Source organism: Symphalangus syndactylus, chromosome 14 (assembly GCF_028878055.3).
Source record: "Symphalangus syndactylus isolate Jambi chromosome 14, NHGRI_mSymSyn1-v2.1_pri, whole genome shotgun sequence".
NCBI classification, from domain to species: Eukaryota; Metazoa; Chordata; class Mammalia; order Primates; family Hylobatidae; genus Symphalangus; species Symphalangus syndactylus.
In genome coordinates, this window is record NC_072436.2 from 58,714,124 (window position 1) to 58,733,933 (window position 19,810).

Genomic DNA, 19,810 nt, shown 5'->3' on the forward strand with positions numbered 1-19,810 from the left:
GTAGCTTTTATTTGAAGATACTCCTCTTTCCACTATAGGCCCTTTAGCGCTCCGATTGTCCACATGTAATTTCTACAGAAAGTTTGCTTCAGAACTGCTCACTAAAAAGTAAGGTTCAACTCTGTTAGTTGAATGCACAGAACAGAAAGAAGTTTCGCAGAATGCTTCTCTGTAGTTTTTATTTGAAGATATTCCTTTTTCCAATAGAGGACCCTTGGCGCTCCAATTGTTCACTTGCAGTTTCCCCAGAAGGAGTGTTTCAGAACTTCTCAATCAAAAGTAATGTTAAATTCTGTTAGTTGAATGCACAGAACAGAAAGAAGTTTCGCAGAATGCTTCTGTGTAGTTTTTATTTGAAGTTATTCCTTTTTCCACTATAGGCCCCTTAGCGCTCCGAATGTCCATTTGCACTTTCTACAGAAAGAGTGTTTCAGATGTGCACAATCCAAAGTAAGGTTCAACTCTGTTAGTTGAATGCAAAGAAGAGAAAGAAGTTTCACAGAATGCTTCTGTGTTGTTTTTATTTGAAGATATTCCTTTTTCCACTTAAGGATCCTAAGCCCTCCAAATGTCCACTTGCAGTTTCTACAGAAAGAGTGTTTCAGAACTGCTCAATGCAAAGTAAAGTTCAACTCTTTTAGCTGCATGCACAGAAAAGAAAGAAGTTTCACAGAATGTTTCTGTGTAGCTTTTATTTCAAGATAGTCCTGTTTCCACTATAGGCCCTTTATCGCTCCGATTGTCCACTTGCAATTTCTACAGAAAGTGTGCTTCAGAACTGCTCATTAAAAAGTAAGGTTCAACTCTGTTAGTTGAATGCACAGAACAGAAAGAAGTTTCGCAGAATGCTTCTCTGTAGTTTTTATTTGAAGATATTCCTTTTTCCAATAGAGGACCCTTGGCGCTCCAATTGTTCACTTGCAGTTTCCCCAGAAGGAGTGTTTCAGAACTTCTCAATCAAAAGTAATGTTAAATTCTGTTAGTTGAATGCACAGAACAGAAAGAAGTTTCGCAGAATGCTTCTGTGTCGTTCTTACTTGAAGATATTCCTTTTTCCACTAAAGGCCCCTTAGCGCTCAGAATGTCCACTTGCAGCTACTGCAGAGAGAGTGTTTCAGAGCTGCTCAATTAAAAGTAAGCTTCAACTCTGTTAACCGAATGTTCAGAGCCCAAAGAAGTTTCACACAATGCTTCTGTGTAGTTTTTATTTGAAGATATTTCTTCTTCCACTATAGGCCCCTTAGTGCTCTGAATATCCACTTCCAGTTTCTACAGAGAGAGTGTTTCAGAACTGCTGAATCAAAAGTAAGCTTCAACTGTGTTAGTTGAATGCACAGAACAGAAAGAAATTTCACAGAATGCTTCTGTGTAGTTTTTATTTGAAGTTATTCCTTTTTCCACTATAGGCCCCTTAGCGCTCCGAATGTCCACTTGCACTTTCTACAGAAAGAGTGTTTCAGATGTGCACAATCCAAAGTAAGCTTCAAGTCTGCTAGTTGAAAGCGCAGAACAGAGAGAAGTTTCACAGAATACTTCTGTGTAGTTTTTATTGGAAGATATTCCTTTTTCCAATGTAGGCCCCTTAGCGATCGGAATGTCCACTTGCAGTTTCCGCAGAAGCAGTGTTTTAGAACTGCTGAATCAAAAGTAAGGCTCAACTCTGTTAGTTGAATGCAAAGAAGAGAAAGGAGTTTCACTGAATGCTTCTGTGTTGTTTTTATTTGAAGATATTCCTTTTTCAACTAAAGGATCCTAAGCCCTCCAAATGTCCACTTGCAGTTTCTACAGAAAGAGTGTTTCAGAACTGCTCAATGCAAAGTACAGTTCAACTCTTTTAGTTGAATGCACAGAACAGAAAGAAGTTTCACAGAATGCTTCTGTGTAGCTTTTATTTGAAGATACTCCTCTTTCCACTATAGGCCCTTTAGCGCTCCGATTGTCCACATGTAATTTCTACAGAAAGTTTGCTTCAGAACTGCTCACTAAAAAGTAAGGTTCAACTCTGTTAGTTGAATGCACAGAACAGAAAGAAGTTTCGCAGAATGCTTCTCTGTAGTTTTTATTTGAAGATATTCCTTTTTCCAATAGAGGACCCTTGGCGCTCCAATTGTTCACTTGCAGTTTCCCCAGAAGGAGTGTTTCAGAACTTCTCAATCAAAAGTAATGTTAAATTCTGTTAGTTGAATGCACAGAAAAGAAAGAAGTTTCGCAGAATGCTTCTGTGTAGTTTTTATTTGAAGTTATTCCTTTTTCCACTATAGTTCCCTTAGCGCTCCGAATGTCCACTTGCACTTTCTACAGAAAGAGTGTTTCAGATGTGCACAATCCAAAGTAAGGTTCAACTCTGTTAGTTGAATGCAAAGAAGAGAAAGAAGTTTCACAGAATGCTTCTGTGTTGTTTTTATTTGAAGATATTCCTTTTTCCACTTAAGGATCCTAAGCCCTCCAAATGTCCACTTGCAGTTTCTACAGAAAGAGTGTTTCAGAACTGCTCAATGCAAAGTAAAGTTCAACTCCTTTAGCTGAATGCACAGAAAAGAAAGAAGTTTCACAGAATGTTTCTGTGTAGCTTTTATTTGAAGATAGTCCTGTTTCCACTATAGGCCCTTTATCGCTCCGATTGTCCACTTGCAATTTCTACAGAAAGTGTGCTTCAGAACTGCTCATTAAAAAGTAAGGTTCAACTCTGTTAGTTGAATGCACAGAACAGAAAGAAGTTTCGGAGAATGCTTCTCTGTAGTTTTTATTTGAAGATATTCCTTTTTCCAATAGAGGACCCTTGGCGCTCCAATTGTTCACTTGCAGTTTCCCCAGAAGGAGTGTTTCAGAACTTCTCAATCAAAAGTAATGTTAAATTCTGTTAGTTGAATGCACAGAACAGAAAGAAGTTTCTCAGAATGTTTCTGTGTCGTTCTTACTTGAAGATATTCCTTTTTCCACTAAAGGCCCCTTAGCGCTCAGAATGTCCACTTGCAGCTACTGCAGAGAGAGTGTTTCAGAGCTGCTCAATTAAAAGTAAGCTTCAACTCTGTTAACCGAATGTTCAGAGCCCAAAGAAGTTTCACACAATGCTTCTGTGTAGTTTTTATTTGAAGATATTTCTTCTTCCACTATAGGCCCCTTAGTGCTCTGAATATCCACTTCCAGTTTCTACAGAGAGAGTGTTTCAGAACTGCTGAATCAAAAGTAAGCTTCAACTGTGTTAGTTGAATGCACAGAACAGAAAGAAATTTCACAGAATGCTTCTGTGTAGTTTTTATTTGAAGTTATTCCTTTTTCCACTATAGGCCCCTTAGCGCTCCGAATGTCCACTTGCACTTTCTACAGAAAGAGTGTTTCAGATGTGCACAATCCAAAGTAAGCTTCAAGTCTGCTAGTTGAAAGCGCAGAACAGAGAGAAGTTTCACAGAATACTTCTGTGTAGTTTTTATTGGAAGATATTCCTTTTTCCAATGTAGGCCCCTTAGCGATCGGAATGTCCACTTGCAGTTTCCGCAGAAGCAGTGTTTTAGAACTGCTGAATCAAAAGTAAGGCTCAACTCTGTTAGTTGAATGCAAAGAAGAGAAAGGAGTTTCACTGAATGCTTCTGTGTTGTTTTTATTTGAAGATATTCCTTTTTCAACTAAAGGATCCTAAGCCCTCCAAATGTCCACTTGCAGTTTCTACAGAAAGAGTGTTTCAGAACTGCTCAATGCAAAGAACAGTTCAACTCTTTTAGTTGAATGCACAGAACAGAAAGAAGTTTCACAGAATGCTTCTGTGTAGCTTTTATTTGAAGATACTCCTCTTTCCACTATAGGCCCTTTAGCGCTCCGATTGTCCACATGTAATTTTTACAGAAAGTTTGCTTCAGAACTGCTCACTAAAAAGTAAGGTTCAACTCTGTTAGTTGAATGCACAGAACAGAAAGAAGTTTCGCAGAATGCTTCTCTGTAGTTTTTATTTGAAGATATTCCTTTTTCCAATAGAGGACCCTTGGCGCTCCAATTGTTCACTTGCAGTTTCCCCAGAAGGAGTGTTTCAGAACTTCTCAATCAAAAGTAATGTTAAATTCTGTTAGTTGAATGCACAGAACAGAAAGAAGTTTCGCAGAATGCTTCTGTGTAGTTTTTATTTGAAGTTATTCCTTTTTCCACTATAGTTCCCTTAGCGCTCCGAATGTCCACTTGCACTTTCTACAGAAAGAGTGTTTCAGATGTGCACAATCCAAAGTAAGGTTCAACTCTGTTAGTTGAATGCAAAGAAGAGAAAGAAGTTTCACAGAATGCTTCTGTGTTGTTTTTATTTGAAGATATTCCTTTTTCCACTTAAGGATCCTAAGCCCTCCAAATGTCCACTTGCAGTTTCTACAGAAAGAGTGTTTCAGAACTGCTCAATGCAAAGTAAAGCTCAACTCTTTTAGCTGAATGCACAGAAAAGAAAGAAGTTTCACAGAATGTTTCTGTGTAGCTTTTATTTGAAGATAGTCCTGTTTCCACTATAGGCCCTTTATCGCTCCGATTGTCCACTTGCAATTTCTACAGAAAGTGTGCTTCAGAACTGCTCATTAAAAAGTAAGGTTCAACTCTGTTAGTTGAATGCACAGAACAGAAAGAAGTTTCGCAGAATGCTTCTCTGTAGTTTTTATTTGAAGATATTCCTTTTTCCAATAGAGGACCCTTGGCGCTCCAATTGTTCACTTGCAGTTTCCCCAGAAGGAGTGTTTCAGAACTTCTCAATCAAAAGTAATGTTAAATTCTGTTAGTTGAATGCACAGAACAGAAAGAAGTTTCGCAGAATGCTTCTGTGTCGTTCTTACTTGAAGATATTCCTTTTTCCACTAAAGGCCCCTTAGCGCTCAGAATGTCCACTTGCAGCTACTGCAGAGAGAGTGTTTCAGAGCTGCTCAATTAAAAGTAAGCTTCAACTCTGTTAACCGAATGTTCAGAGCCCAAAGAAGTTTCACACAATGCTTCTGTGTAGTTTTTATTTGAAGATATTTCTTCTTCCACTATAGGCCCCTTAGTGCTCTGAATATCCACTTCCAGTTTCTACAGAGAGAGTGTTTCAGAACTGCTGAATCAAAAGTAAGCTTCAACTGTGTTAGTTGAATGCACAGAACAGAAAGAAATTTCACAGAATGCTTCTGTGTAGTTTTTATTTGAAGTTATTCCTTTTTCCACTATAGGCCCCTTAGCGCTCCGAATGTCCACTTGCACTTTCTACAGAAAGAGTGTTTCAGATGTGCACAATCCAAAGTAAGCTTCAAGTCTGCTAGTTGAAAGCGCAGAACAGAGAGAAGTTTCACAGAATACTTCTGTGTAGTTTTTATTGGAAGATATTCCTTTTTCCAATGTAGGCCCCTAAGCGATCGGAATGTCCACTTGCGGTTTCCGCAGAAGCAGTGTTTTAGAACTGCTGAATCAAAAGTAAGGCTCAACTCTGTTAGTTGAATGCAAAGAAGAGAAAGAAGTTTCACTGAATGCTTCTGTGTTGTTTTTATTTGAAGATATTCCTTTTTCAACTAAAGGATCCTAAGCCCTCCAAATGTCCACTTGCAGTTTCTACAGAAAGAGTGTTTCAGAACTGCTCAATGCAAAGTACAGTTCAACTCTTTTAGTTGAATGCACAGAACAGAAAGAAGTTTCACAGAATGCTTCTGTGTAGCTTTTATTTGAAGATACTCCTCTTTCCACTATAGGCCCTTTAGCGCTCCGATTGTCCACATGTAATTTCTACAGAAAGTTTGCTTCAGAACTGCTCACTAAAAAGTAAGGTTCAACTCTGTTAGTTGAATGCACAGAACAGAAAGAAGTTTCGCAGAATGCTTCTCTGTAGTTTTTATTTGAAGATATTCCTTTTTCCATTAGAGGACCCTTGGCGCTCCAATTGTTCACTTGCAGTTTCCCCAGAAGGAGTGTTTCAGAACTTCTCAATCAAAAGTAACGTTAAATTCTGTTAGTTGAATGCACAGAACAGAAAGAAGTTTCGCAGAATGCTTCTGGGTAGTTTTTATTTGAAGTTATTCCCTTTTCCACTATAGGCCCCTTAGCGCTCCGAATGTCCACTTGCACTTTCTACAGAAAGAGTGTTTCAGATGTGCACAATCCAAAGTAAGGTTCAACTCTGTTAGTTGAATGCAAAGAAGAGAAAGAAGTTTCACAGAATGCTTCTGTGTTGTTTTTATTTGAAGATATTCCTTTTTCCACTTAAGGTTCCTAAGCCCTCCAAATGTCCACTTGCAGTTTCTACAGAAAGAGTGTTTCAGAACTGCTCAATGCAAAGTACAGTTCAACTCTTTTAGCTGAATGCACAGAAAAGAAAGAAGTTTCACAGAATGTTTCTGTGTAGCTTTTATTTGAAGATAGTCCTGTTTCCACTATAGGCCCTTTATCGCTCCGATTGTCCACTTGCAATTTCTACAGAAAGTGTGCTTCAGAACTGCTCATTAAAAAGTAAGGTTCAACTCTGTTAGTTGAATGCACAGAACAGAAAGAAGTTTCGCAGAATGCTTCTCTGTAGTTTTTATTTGAAGATATTCCTTTTTCCACATTAGGCCCCTCAGCGCTTCGAACTTCCGCTTTCAATTTGTACAGAAATAGTTTTGCAGATCTGCTGAACCAAAAGTAAGGTTCACTTCTGTTGGTTGAATGCGCCTAAGAGAAAGAAGTTTCACAGAATGTTTCCGTGTAGTTTTTAGATGAAGATAGTCCTTTTTCCACAATAGACCCCTTATCGCTCTGAATGTCCACTTGCAGTTTCTACTGAAAGAGTGTTTCAGAACTGTTCAATCAAAAGTAAGGTTGAACTCTGTCAATTGAATGCACGGAACAGAAAGAAGTTTCACAGAATGCTTCTGTGTAGTTTCTATTTGAAGATATCCTTTTTGCCACTAAAGGCCCCTAAGCGCTCAGAATGTCCACCTGCAGTTTCTACAGAAAGAGTGTTTCAGAAATGCTCAAAGGAAAGTTCCACTCTGTTAATTGAATGCGCAGAACAGAAAGAATCCTCACAGAATGCTTCTGTGTAGTTTTTATTTGAAGATATTTCATTTTCCACTATACGCCCCTTAATGCTCTGAATGCCCACTTGCAGTTTCTACAGAAAGAGTGTTTCAGAACTGCTGAATCAAAAGTAAGTTTCAACTCTGTTAGTAGAATGCACAGAACAGAAAGGAGTTTCAGAGAATGCTTCTGTGTAGTTTTTATTTGAAGTTATTCCTTTTTCCACTATAGGCCCCTTAGCGCTCCGAATGTCCACTTGCAGTTTCTACAGAAAGAGTGTTTCAGAAGTGTTCAATCAAAACTGATGTTGAACTCTGTGAGGTCAATGCACAGAACAGAAAGAAGTTTCGCAGAATGCTTCTGTGTAGTTCTTACTTGAAGATATTCCTTTTTCCACTAAAGGCCCCTTAGCGCTCAGAATGTCCACTTGCAGCTACTGCAGAGAGAGTGTTTCAGAGCTGCTCAATTAAAAGTAAGCTTCAACTCTGTTAACCGAATGTTCAGAGCCCAAAGAAGTTTCACACAATGCTTCTGTGTAGTTTTTATTTGAAGATATTTCTTCTTCCACTATAGGCCCCTTAGTGCTCTGAATATCCACTTCCAGTTTCTACAGAGAGAGTGTTTCAGAACTGCTGAATCAAAAGTAAGCTTCAACTGTGTTAGTTGAATGCACAGAACAGAAAGAAATTTCACAGAATGCTTCTGTGTAGTTTTTATTTGAAGTTATTCCTTTTTCCACTATAGGCTCCTTAGCGCTCCGAATGTCCACTTGCACTTTCTACAGAAAGAGTGTTTCAGATGTGCACAATCCAAAGTAAGCTTCAAGTCTGCTAGTTGAAAGCGCAGAACAGAGAGAAGTTTCACAGAATACTTCTGTGTAGTTTTTATTGGAAGATATTCCTTTTTCCAATGTAGGCCCCTTAGCGATCGGAATGTCCACTTGCAGTTTCCGCAGAAGCAGTGCTTTAGAACTGCTGAATCAAAAGTAAGGCTCAACACTGTTAGTTGAATGCAAAGAAGAGAAAGAAGTTTCACTGAATGCTTCTGTGTTGTTTTTATTTGAAGATATTCCTTTTTCAACTAAAGGATCCTAAGCCCTCCTAATGTCCACTTGCAGTTTCTACAGAAAGAGTGTTTCAGAACTGCTCAATGCAAAGTACAGTTCAACTCTTTTAGTTGAATGCACAGAACAGAAAGAAGTTTCACAGAATGCTTCTGTGTAGCTTTTATTAGAAGATACTCCTCTTTCCACTATAGGCCCTTTAGCGCTCCGATTGTCCACATGTAATTTCTACAGAAAGTTTGCTTCAGAACTGCTCACTAAAAAGTAAGGTTCAACTCTGTTAGTTGAATGCACAGAACAGAAAGAAGTTTCGCAGAATGCTTCTCTGTAGTTTTTATTTGAAGATATTCCTTTTTCCAATAGAGGACCCTTGGCGCTCCAATTGTTCACTTGCAGTTTCCCCAGAAGGAGTGTTTCAGAACTTCTCAATCAAAAGTAATGTTAAATTCTGTTAGTTGAATGCACAGAACAGAAAGAAGTTTCGCAGAATGCTTCTGTGTAGTTTTTATTTGAAGTTATTCCTTTTTCCACTATAGGCCCCTTAGCGCTCCGAATGTCCACTTGCACTTTCTACAGAAAGAGTGTTTCAGATGTGCACAATCCAAAGTAAGGTTCAACTCTGTTAGTTGAATGCAAAGAAGAGAAAGAAGTTTCACAGAATGCTTCTGTGTTGTTTTTATTTGAAGATATTCCTTTTTCCACTTAAGGATCCTAAGCCCTCCAAATGTCCACTTGCAGTTTCTACAGAAAGAGTGTTTCAGAACTGCTCAATGCAAAGTAAAGTTCAACTCTTTTAGCTGAATGCACAGAAAAGAAAGAAGTTTCACAGAATGTTTCTGTGTAGCTTTTATTTGAAGATAGTCCTGTTTCCACTATAGGCCCTTTATCGCTCCGATTGTCCACTTACAATTTCTACAGAAAGTGTGCTTCAGAACTGCTCATTAAAAAGTAAGGTTCAACTCTGTTAGTTGAATGCACAGAACAGAAAGAAGTTCCGCAGAATGCTTCTCTGTAGTTTTTATTTGAAGATATTCCTTTTTCCAGTAGAGGACCCTTGGCGCTCCAATTGTTCACTTGCAGTTTCCCCAGAAGGAGTGTTTCAGAACTTCTCAATCAAAAGTAATGTTAAATTCTGTTAGTTGAATGCACAGAACAGAAAGAAGTTTCGCAGAATGCTTCTGTGTCGTTCTTACTTGAAGTTATTCCTTTTTCCACTAAAGGCCCCTTAGCGCTCAGAATGTCCACTTGCAGCTACTGCAGAGAGAGTGTTTCAGAGCTGCTCAATTAAAAGTAAGCTTCAACTCTGTTAACCGAATGTTCAGAGCCCAAAGACGTTTCACACAATGCTTCTGTGTAGTTTTTATTTGAAGATATTTCTTCTTCCACTATAGGCCCCTTAGTGCTCTGAATATCCACTTCCAGTTTCTACAGAGAGAGTGTTTCAGAACTGCTGAATCAAAAGTAAGCTTCAACTGTGTTAGTTGAATGCACAGAACAGAAAGAAATTTCACAGAATGCTTCTGTGTAGTTTTTATTTGAAGTTATTCCTTTTTCCACTATAGGCCCCTTAGCGCTCCGAATGTCCACTTGCACTTTCTACAGAAAGAGTGTTTCAGATGTGCACAATCCAAAGTAAGCTTCAAGTCTGCTAGTTGAAAGCGCAGAACAGAGAGAAGTTTCACAGAATACTTCTGTGTAGTTTTTATTGGAAGATATTCCTTTTTCCAGTGTAGGCCCCTTAGCGATCGGAATGTCCACTTGCAGTTTCCGCAGAAGCAGTGTTTTAGAACTGCTGAATCAAAAGTAAGGCTCAACTCTGTTAGTTGAATGCAAAGAAGAGAAAGGAGTTTCACTGAATGCTTCTGTGTTGTTTTTATTTGAAGATATTCCTTTTTCAACTAAAGGATCCTAAGCCCTCCAAATGTCCACTTGCAGTTTCTACAGAAAGAGTGTTTCAGAACTGCTCAATGCAAAGTACAGTTCAAATCTTTTAGTTGAATGCACAGAACAGAAAGAAGTTTCACAGAATGCTTCTGTGTAGCTTTTATTTGAAGATACTCCTCTTTCCACTATAGGCCCTTTAGCGCTCCGATTGTCCACATGTAATTTCTACAGAAAGTTTGCTTCAGAACTGCTCACTAAAAAGTAAGGTTCAACTCTGTTAGTTGAATGCACAGAACAGAAAGAAGTTTCGCAGAATGCTTCTCTGTAGTTTTTATTTGAAGATATTCCTTTTTCCAATAGAGGACCCTTGGCGTTCCAATTGTTCACTTGCAGTTTCCCCAGAAGGAGTGTTTCAGAACTTCTCAATCAAAAGTAATGTTAAATTCTGTTAGTTGAATGCACAGAACAGAAAGAAGTTTCGCAGAATGCTTCTGTGTAGTTTTTATTTGAAGTTATTCCTTTTTCCACTATAGGCCCCTTAGCGCTCTGAATGTCCACTTGCACTTTCTACAGAAAGAGTGTTTCAGATGTGCACAATCCAAAGTAAGGTTCAACTCTGTTAGTTGAATGCAAAGAAGAGAAAGAAGTTTCACAGAATGCTTCTGTGTTGTTTTTATTTGAAGATATTCCTTTTTCCACTTAAGGATCCTAAGCCCTCCAAATGTCCACTTGCAGTTTCTACAGAAAGAGTGTTTCAGAACTGCTCAATGCAAAGTAAAGTTCAACTCTTTTAGCTGAATGCACAGAAAAGAAAGAAGTTTCACAGAATGTTTCTGTGTAGCTTTTATTTGAAGATAGTCCTGTTTCCACTATAGGCCCTTTATCGCTCCGATTGTCCACTTGCAATTTCTACAGAAAGTGTGCTTCAGAACTGCTCATTAAAAAGTAAGGTTCAACTCTGTTAGTTGAATGCACAGAACAGAAAGAAGTTTCGCAGAATGCTTCTCTGTAGTTTTTATTTGAAGATATTCCTTTTTCCACATTAGGCCCCTCAGCGCTTCGAACTTCCGCTTTCAATTTGTACAGAAATAGTTTTGCAGATCTGCTGAACCAAAAGTAAGGTTCACTTCTGTTGGTTGAATGCGCCTAAGAGAAAGAAGTTTCACAGAATGTTTCCGTGTAGTTTTTAGTTGAAGATAGTCCTTTTTCCACAATAGACCCCTTATCGCTCTGAATGTCCACTTGCAGTTTCTACTGAAAGAGTGTTTCAGAACTGTTCAATCAAAAGTAAGGTTGAACTCTGTCAATTGAATGCACGGAACAGAAAGTAGTTTCACAGAATGCTTCTGTGTAGTTTCTATTTGAAGATATCCTTTTTGCCACTAAAGGCCCCTAAGCGCTCAGAATGTCCACCTGCAGTTTCTACAGAAAGAGTGTTTCAGAAATGCTCAAAGGAAGGTTCCACTCTGTTAATTGAATGCGCAGAACAGAAAAAATCCTCACAGAATGCTTCTGTGTAGTTTTTATTTGAAGATATTTCATTTTCCACTATACGCCCCTTAATGCTCTGAATGCCCACTTGCAGTTTCTACAGAAAGAGTGTTTCAGAACTGCTGAATCAAAAGTAAGTTTCAACTCTGTTAGTAGAATGCACAGAACAGAAAGGAGTTTCAGAGAATGCTTCTGTGTAGTTTTTATTTGAAGTTATTCCTTTTTCCACTATAGGCCCCTTAGCGCTCCGAATGTCCACTTGCAGTTTCTACAGAAAGAGTGTTTCAGAAGTGTTCAATCAAAACTGATGTTGAACTCTGTGAGGTCAATGCACAGAACAGAAAGAAGTTTCGCAGAATGCTTCTGTGTAGTTCTTACTTGAAGATATTCCTTTTTCCACTAAAGGCCCCTTAGCGCTCAGAATGTCCACTTGCAGCTACTGCAGAGAGAGTGTTTCAGAGCTGCTCAATTAAAAGTAAGCTTCAACTCTGTTAACCGAATGTTCAGAGCCCAAAGAAGTTTCACACAATGCTTCTGTGTAGTTTTTATTTGAAGATATTTCTTCTTCCACTATAGGCCCCTTGGTGCTCTGAATATCCACTTCCAGTTTCTACAGAGAGAGTGTTTCAGAACTGCTGAATCAAAAGTAAGCTTCAACTGTGTTAGTTGAATGCACAGAACAGAAAGAAATTTCACAGAATGCTTCTGTGTAGTTTTTATTTGAAGTTATTCCTTTTTCCACTATAGGCTCCTTAGCGCTCCGAATGTCCACTTGCACTTTCTACAGAAAGAGTGTTTCAGATGTGCACAATCCAAAGTAAGCTTCAAGTCTGCTAGTTGAAAGCGCAGAACAGAGAGAAGTTTCACAGAATACTTCTGTGTAGTTTTTATTGGAAGATATTCCTTTTTCCAATGTAGGCCCCTTAGCGATCGGAATGTCCACTTGCAGTTTCCGCAGAAGCAGTGTTTTAGAACTGCTGAATCAAAAGTAAGGCTCAACTCTGTTAGTTGAATGCAAAGAAGAGAAAGAAGTTTCACTGAATGCTTCTGTGTTGTTTTTATTTGAAGATATTCCTTTTTCAACTAAAGGATCCTAAGCCCTCCAAATGTCCACTTGCAGTTTCTACAGAAAGAGTGTTTCAGAACTGCTCAATGCAAAGTACAGTTCAACTCTTTTAGTTGAATGCACAGAACAGAAAGAAGTTTCACAGAATGCTTCTGTGTAGCTTTTATTAGAAGATACTCCTCTTTCCACTATAGGCCCTTTAGCGCTCCGATTGTCCACATGTAATTTCTACAGAAAGTTTGCTTCAGAACTGCTCACTAAAAAGTAAGGTTCAACTCTGTTAGTTGAATGCACAGAACAGAAAGAAGTTTCGCAGAATGCTTCTCTGTAGTTTTTATTTGAAGATATTCCTTTTTCCAATAGAGGACCCTTGGCGCTCCAATTGTTCACTTGCAGTTTCCCCAGAAGGAGTGTTTCAGAACTTCTCAATCAAAAGTAATGTTAAATTCTGTTAGTTGAATGCACAGAACAGAAAGAAGTTTCGCAGAATGCTTCTGTGTAGTTTTTATTTGAAGTTATTCCTTTTTCCACTATAGGCCCCTTAGCGCTCCGAATGTCCACTTGCACTTTCTACAGAAAGAGTGTTTCAGATGTGCACAATCCAAAGTAAGGTTCAACTCTGTTAGTTGAATGCAAAGAAGAGAAAGAAGTTTCACAGAATGCTTCTGTGTTGTTTTTATTTGAAGATATTCCTTTTTCCACTTAAGGATCCTAAGCCCTCCAAATGTCCACTTGCAGTTTCTACAGAAAGAGTGTTTCAGAACTGCTCAATGCAAAGTAAAGTTCAACTCTTTTAGCTGAATGCACAGAAAAGAAAGAAGTTTCACAGAATGTTTCTGTGTAGCTTTTATTTGAAGATAGTCCTGTTTCCACTATAGGCCCTTTATCGCTCCGATTGTCCACTTACAATTTCTACAGAAAGTGTGCTTCAGAACTGCTCATTAAAAAGTAAGGTTCAACTCTGTTAGTTGAATGCACAGAACAGAAAGAAGTTCCGCAGAATGCTTCTCTGTAGTTTTTATTTGAAGATATTCCTTTTTCCAGTAGAGGACCCTTGGCGCTCCAATTGTTCACTTGCAGTTTCCCCAGAAGGAGTGTTTCAGAACTTCTCAATCAAAAGTAATGTTAAATTCTGTTAGTTGAATGCACAGAACAGAAAGAAGTTTCGCAGAATGCTTCTGTGTCGTTCTTACTTGAAGATATTCCTTTTTCCACTAAAGGCCCCTTAGCGCTCAGAATGTCCACTTGCAGCTACTGCAGAGAGAGTGTTTCAGAGCTGCTCAATTAAAAGTAAGCTTCAACTCTGTTAACCGAATGTTCAGAGCCCAAAGACGTTTCACACAATGCTTCTGTGTAGTTTTTATTTGAAGATATTTCTTCTTCCACTATAGGCCCCTTAGTGCTCTGAATATCCACTTCCAGTTTCTACAGAGAGAGTGTTTCAGAACTGCTGAATCAAAAGTAAGCTTCAACTGTGTTAGTTGAATGCACAGAACAGAAAGAAATTTCACAGAATGCTTCTGTGTAGTTTTTATTTGAAGTTATTCCTTTTTCCACTATAGGCCCCTTAGCGCTCCGAATGTCCACTTGCACTTTCTACAGAAAGAGTGTTTCAGATGTGCACAATCCAAAGTAAGCTTCAAGTCTGCTAGTTGAAAGCGCAGAACAGAGAGAAGTTTCACAGAATACTTCTGTGTAGTTTTTATTGGAAGATATTCCTTTTTCCAGTGTAGGCCCCTTAGCGATCGGAATGTCCACTTGCAGTTTCCGCAGAAGCAGTGTTTTAGAACTGCTGAATCAAAAGTAAGGCTCAACTCTGTTAGTTGAATGCAAAGAAGAGAAAGGAGTTTCACTGAATGCTTCTGTGTTGTTTTTATTTGAAGATATTCCTTTTTCAACTAAAGGATCCTAAGCCCTCCAAATGTCCACTTGCAGTTTCTACAGAAAGAGTGTTTCAGAACTGCTCAATGCAAAGTACAGTTCAAATCTTTTAGTTGAATGCACAGAACAGAAAGAAGTTTCACAGAATGCTTCTGTGTAGCTTTTATTTGAAGATACTCCTCTTTCCACTATAGGCCCTTTAGCGCTCCGATTGTCCACATGTAATTTCTACAGAAAGTTTGCTTCAGAACTGCTCACTAAAAAGTAAGGTTCAACTCTGTTAGTTGAATGCACAGAACAGAAAGAAGTTTCGCAGAATGCTTCTCTGTAGTTTTTATTTGAAGATATTCCTTTTTCCAATAGAGGACCCTTGGCGTTCCAATTGTTCACTTGCAGTTTCCCCAGAAGGAGTGTTTCAGAACTTCTCAATCAAAAGTAATGTTAAATTCTGTTAGTTGAATGCACAGAACAGAAAGAAGTTTCGCAGAATGCTTCTGTGTAGTTTTTATTTGAAGTTATTCCTTTTTCCACTATAGGCCCCTTAGCGCTCTGAATGTCCACTTGCACTTTCTACAGAAAGAGTGTTTCAGATGTGCACAATCCAAAGTAAGGTTCAACTCTGTTAGTTGAATGCAAAGAAGAGAAAGAAGTTTCACAGAATGCTTCTGTGTTGTTTTTATTTGAAGATATTCCTTTTTCCACTTAAGGATCCTAAGCCCTCCAAATGTCCACTTGCAGTTTCTACAGAAAGAGTGTTTCAGAACTGCTCAATGCAAAGTAAAGTTCAACTCTTTTAGCTGAATGCACAGAAAAGAAAGAAGTTTCACAGAATGTTTCTGTGTAGCTTTTATTTGAAGATAGTCCTGTTTCCACTATAGGCCCTTTATCGCTCCGATTGTCCACTTGCAATTTCTACAGAAAGTGTGCTTCAGAACTGCTCATTAAAAAGTAAGGTTCAACTCTGTTAGTTGAATGCACAGAACAGAAAGAAGTTTCGCAGAATGCTTCTCTGTAGTTTTTATTTGAAGATATTCCTTTTTCCACATTAGGCCCCTCAGCGCTTCGAACTTCCGCTTTCAATTTGTACAGAAATAGTTTTGCAGATCTGCTGAACCAAAAGTAAGGTTCACTTCTGTTGGTTGAATGCGCCTAAGAGAAAGAAGTTTCACAGAATGTTTCCGTGTAGTTTTTAGTTGAAGATAGTCCTTTTTCCACAATAGACCCCTTATCGCTCTGAATGTCCACTTGCAGTTTCTACTGAAAGAGTGTTTCAGAACTGTTCAATCAAAAGTAAGGTTGAACTCTGTCAATTGAATGCACGGAACAGAAAGTAGTTTCACAGAATGCTTCTGTGTAGTTTCTATTTGAAGATATCCTTTTTGCCACTAAAGGCCCCTAAGCGCTCAGAATGTCCACCTGCAGTTTCTACAGAAAGAGTGTTTCAGAAATGCTCAAAGGAAGGTTCCACTCTGTTAATTGAATGCGCAGAACAGAAAAAATCCTCACAGAATGCTTCTGTGTAGTTTTTATTTGAAGATATTTCATTTTCCACTATACGCCCCTTAATGCTCTGAATGCCCACTTGCAGTTTCTACAGAAAGAGTGTTTCAGAACTGCTGAATCAAAAGTAAGTTTCAACTCTGTTAGTAGAATGCACAGAACAGAAAGGAGTTTCAGAGAATGCTTCTGTGTAGTTTTTATTTGAAGTTATTCCTTTTTCCACTATAGGCCCCTTAGCGCTCCGAATGTCCACTTGCAGTTTCTACAGAAAGAGTGTTTCAGAAGTGTTCAATCAAAACTGATGTTGAACTCTGTGAGGTCAATGCACAGAACAGAAAGAAGTTTCGCAGAATGCTTCTGTGTAGTTCTTACTTGAAGATATTCCTTTTTCCACTAAAGGCCCCTTAGCGCTCAGAATGTCCACTTGCAGCTACTGCAGAGAGAGTGTTTCAGAGCTGCTCAATTAAAAGTAAGCTTCAACTCTGTTAACCGAATGTTCAGAGCCCAAAGAAGTTTCACACAATGCTTCTGTGTAGTTTTTATTTGAAGATATTTCTTCTTCCACTATAGGCCCCTTGGTGCTCTGAATATCCACTTCCAGTTTCTACAGAGAGAGTGTTTCAGAACTGCTGAATCAAAAGTAAGCTTCAACTGTGTTAGTTGAATGCACAGAACAGAAAGAAATTTCACAGAATGCTTCTGTGTAGTTTTTATTTGAAGTTATTCCTTTTTCCACTATAGGCTCCTTAGCGCTCCGAATGTCCACTTGCACTTTCTACAGAAAGAGTGTTTCAGATGTGCACAATCCAAAGTAAGCTTCAAGTCTGCTAGTTGAAAGCGCAGAACAGAGAGAAGTTTCACAGAATACTTCTGTGTAGTTTTTATTGGAAGATATTCCTTTTTCCAATGTAGGCCCCTTAGCGATCGGAATGTCCACTTGCAGTTTCCGCAGAAGCAGTGTTTTAGAACTGCTGAATCAAAAGTAAGGCTCAACTCTGTTAGTTGAATGCAAAGAAGAGAAAGAAGTTTCACTGAATGCTTCTGTGTTGTTTTTATTTGAAGATATTCCTTTTTCAACTAAAGGATCCTAAGCCCTCCAAATGTCCACTTGCAGTTTCTACAGAAAGAGTGTTTCAGAACTGCTCAATGCAAAGTACAGTTCAACTCTTTTAGTTGAATGCACAGAACAGAAAGAAGTTTCACAGAATGCTTCTGTGTAGCTTTTATTTGAAGATACTCCTCTTTCCACTATAGGCCCTTTAGCGCTCCGATTGTCCACATGTAATTTCTACAGAAAGTTTGCTTCAGAACTGCTCACTAAAAAGTAAGGTTCAACTCTGTTAGTTGAATGCACAGAACAGAAAGAAGTTTCGCAGAATGCTTCTCTGTAGTTTTTATTTGAAGATATTCCTTTTTCCAATAGAGGACCCTTGGCGCTCCAATTGTTCACTTGCAGTTTCCCCAGAAGGAGTGTTTCAGAACTTCTCAATCAAAAGTAATGTTAAATTCTGTTAGTTGAATGCACAGAACAGAAAGAAGTTTTGCAGAATGCTTCTGTGTAGTTTTTATTTGAAGTTATTCCTTTTTCCACTATAGGCCCCTTAGCGCTCCGAATGTCCATTTGCACTTTCTACAGAAAGAGTGTTTCAGATGTGCACAATCCAAAGTAAGGTTCAACTCTGTTAGTTGAATGCAAAGAAGAGAAAGAAGTTTCACAGAATGCTTCTGTGTTGTTTTTATTTGAAGATATTCCTTTTTCCACTTAAGGATCCTAAGCCCTCCAAATGTCCACTTGCAGTTTCTACAGAAAGAGTGTTTCAGAACTGCTCAATGCAAAGTAAAGTTCAACTCTTTTAGCTGAATGCACAGAAAAGAAAGAAGTTTCACAGAATGTTTCTGTGTAGCTTTTATTTGAAGATAGTCCTGTTTCCACTATAGGCCCTTTATCGCTCCGATTGTCCACTTGCAATTTCTACAGAAAGTGTGCTTCAGAACTGCTCATTAAAAAGTAAGGTTCAACTCTGTTAGTTGAATGCACAGAACAGAAAGAAGTTTCGCAGAATGCTTCTCTGTAGTTTTTATTTGAAGATATTCCTTTTTCCAATAGAGGACCCTTGGCGCTCCAATTGTTCACTTGCAGTTTCCCCAGAAGGAGTGTTTCAGAACTTCTCAATCAAAAGTAATGTTAAATTCTGTTAGTTGAATGCACAGAACAGAAAGAAGTTTCGCAGAATGCTTCTGTGTCGTTCTTACTTGAAGATATTCCTTTTTCCACTAAAGGCCCCTTAGCGCTCAGAATGTCCACTTGCAGCTACTGCAGAGAGAGTGTTTCAGAGCTGCTCAATTAAAAGTAAGCTTCAACTCTGTTAACCGAATGTTCAGAGCCCAAAGAAGTTTCACACAATGCTTCTGTGTAGTTTTTATTTGAAGATATTTCTTCTTCCACTATAGGCCCCTTAGTGCTCTGAATATCCACTTCCAGTTTCTACAGAGAGAGTGTTTCAGAACTGCTGAATCAAAAGTAAGCTTCAACTGTGTTAGTTGAATGCACAGAACAGAAAGAAATTTCACAGAATGCTTCTGTGTAGTTTTTATTTGAAGTTATTCCTTTTTCCACTATAGGCCCCTTAGCGCTCCGAATGTCCACTTGCACTTTCTACAGAAAGAGTGTTTCAGATGTGCACAATCCAAAGTAAGCTTCAAGTCTGCTAGTTGAAAGCGCAGAACAGAGAGAAGTTTCACAGAATACTTCTGTGTAGTTTTTATTGGAAGATATTCCTTTTTCCAATGTAGGCCCCTTAGCGATCGGAATGTCCACTTGCAGTTTCCGCAGAAGCAGTGTTTTAGAACTGCTGAATCAAAAGTAAGGCTCAACTCTGTTAGTTGAATGCAAAGAAGAGAAAGGAGTTTCACTGAATGCTTCTGTGTTGTTTTTATTTGAAGATATTCCTTTTTCAACTAAAGGATCCTAAGCCCTCCAAATGTCCACTTGCAGTTTCTACAGAAAGAGTGTTTCAGAACTGCTCAATGCAAAGTACAGTTCAACTCTTTTAGTTGAATGCACAGAACAGAAAGAAGTTTCACAGAATGCTTCTGTGTAGCTTTTATTTGAAGATACTCCTCTTTCCACTATAGGCCCTTTAGCGCTCCGATTGTCCACATGTAATTTCTACAGAAAGTTTGCTTCAGAACTGCTCACTAAAAAGTAAGGTTCAACTCTGTTAGTTGAATGCACAGAACAGAAAGAAGTTTCGCAGAATGCTTCTCTGTAGTTTTTATTTGAAGATATTCCTTTTTCCAATAGAGGACCCTTGGCGCTCCAATTGTTCACTTGCAGTTTCCCCAGAAGGAGTGTTTCAGAACTTCTCAATCAAAAGTAATGTTAAATTCTGTTAGTTGAATGCACAGAACAGAAAGAAGTTTCGCAGAATGCTTCTGTGTAGTTTTTATTTGAAGTTATTCCTTTTTCCACTATAGGCCCCTTAGCGCTCCGAATGTCCACTTGCACTTTCTACAGAAAGAGTGTTTCAGATGTGCACAATCCAAAGTAAGGTTCAACTCTGTTAGTTGAATGCAAAGAAGAGAAAGAAGTTTCACAGAATGCTTCTGTGTTGTTTTTATTTGAAGATATTCCTTTTTCCACTTAAGGATCCTAAGCCCTCCAAATGTCCACTTGCAGTTTCTACAGAAAGAGTGTTTCAGAACTGCTCAATGCAAAGTAAAGTTCAACTCTTTTAGCTGAATGCACAGAAAAGAAAGAAGTTTCACAGAATGTTTCTGTGTAGCTTTTATTTGAAGATAGTCCTGTTTCCACTATAGGCCCTTTATCGCTCCGATTGTCCACTTGCAATTTCTACAGAAAGTGTGCTTCAGAACTGCTCATTAAAAAGTAAGGTTCAACTCTGTTAGTTGAATGCACAGAACAGAAAGAAGTTTCGGAG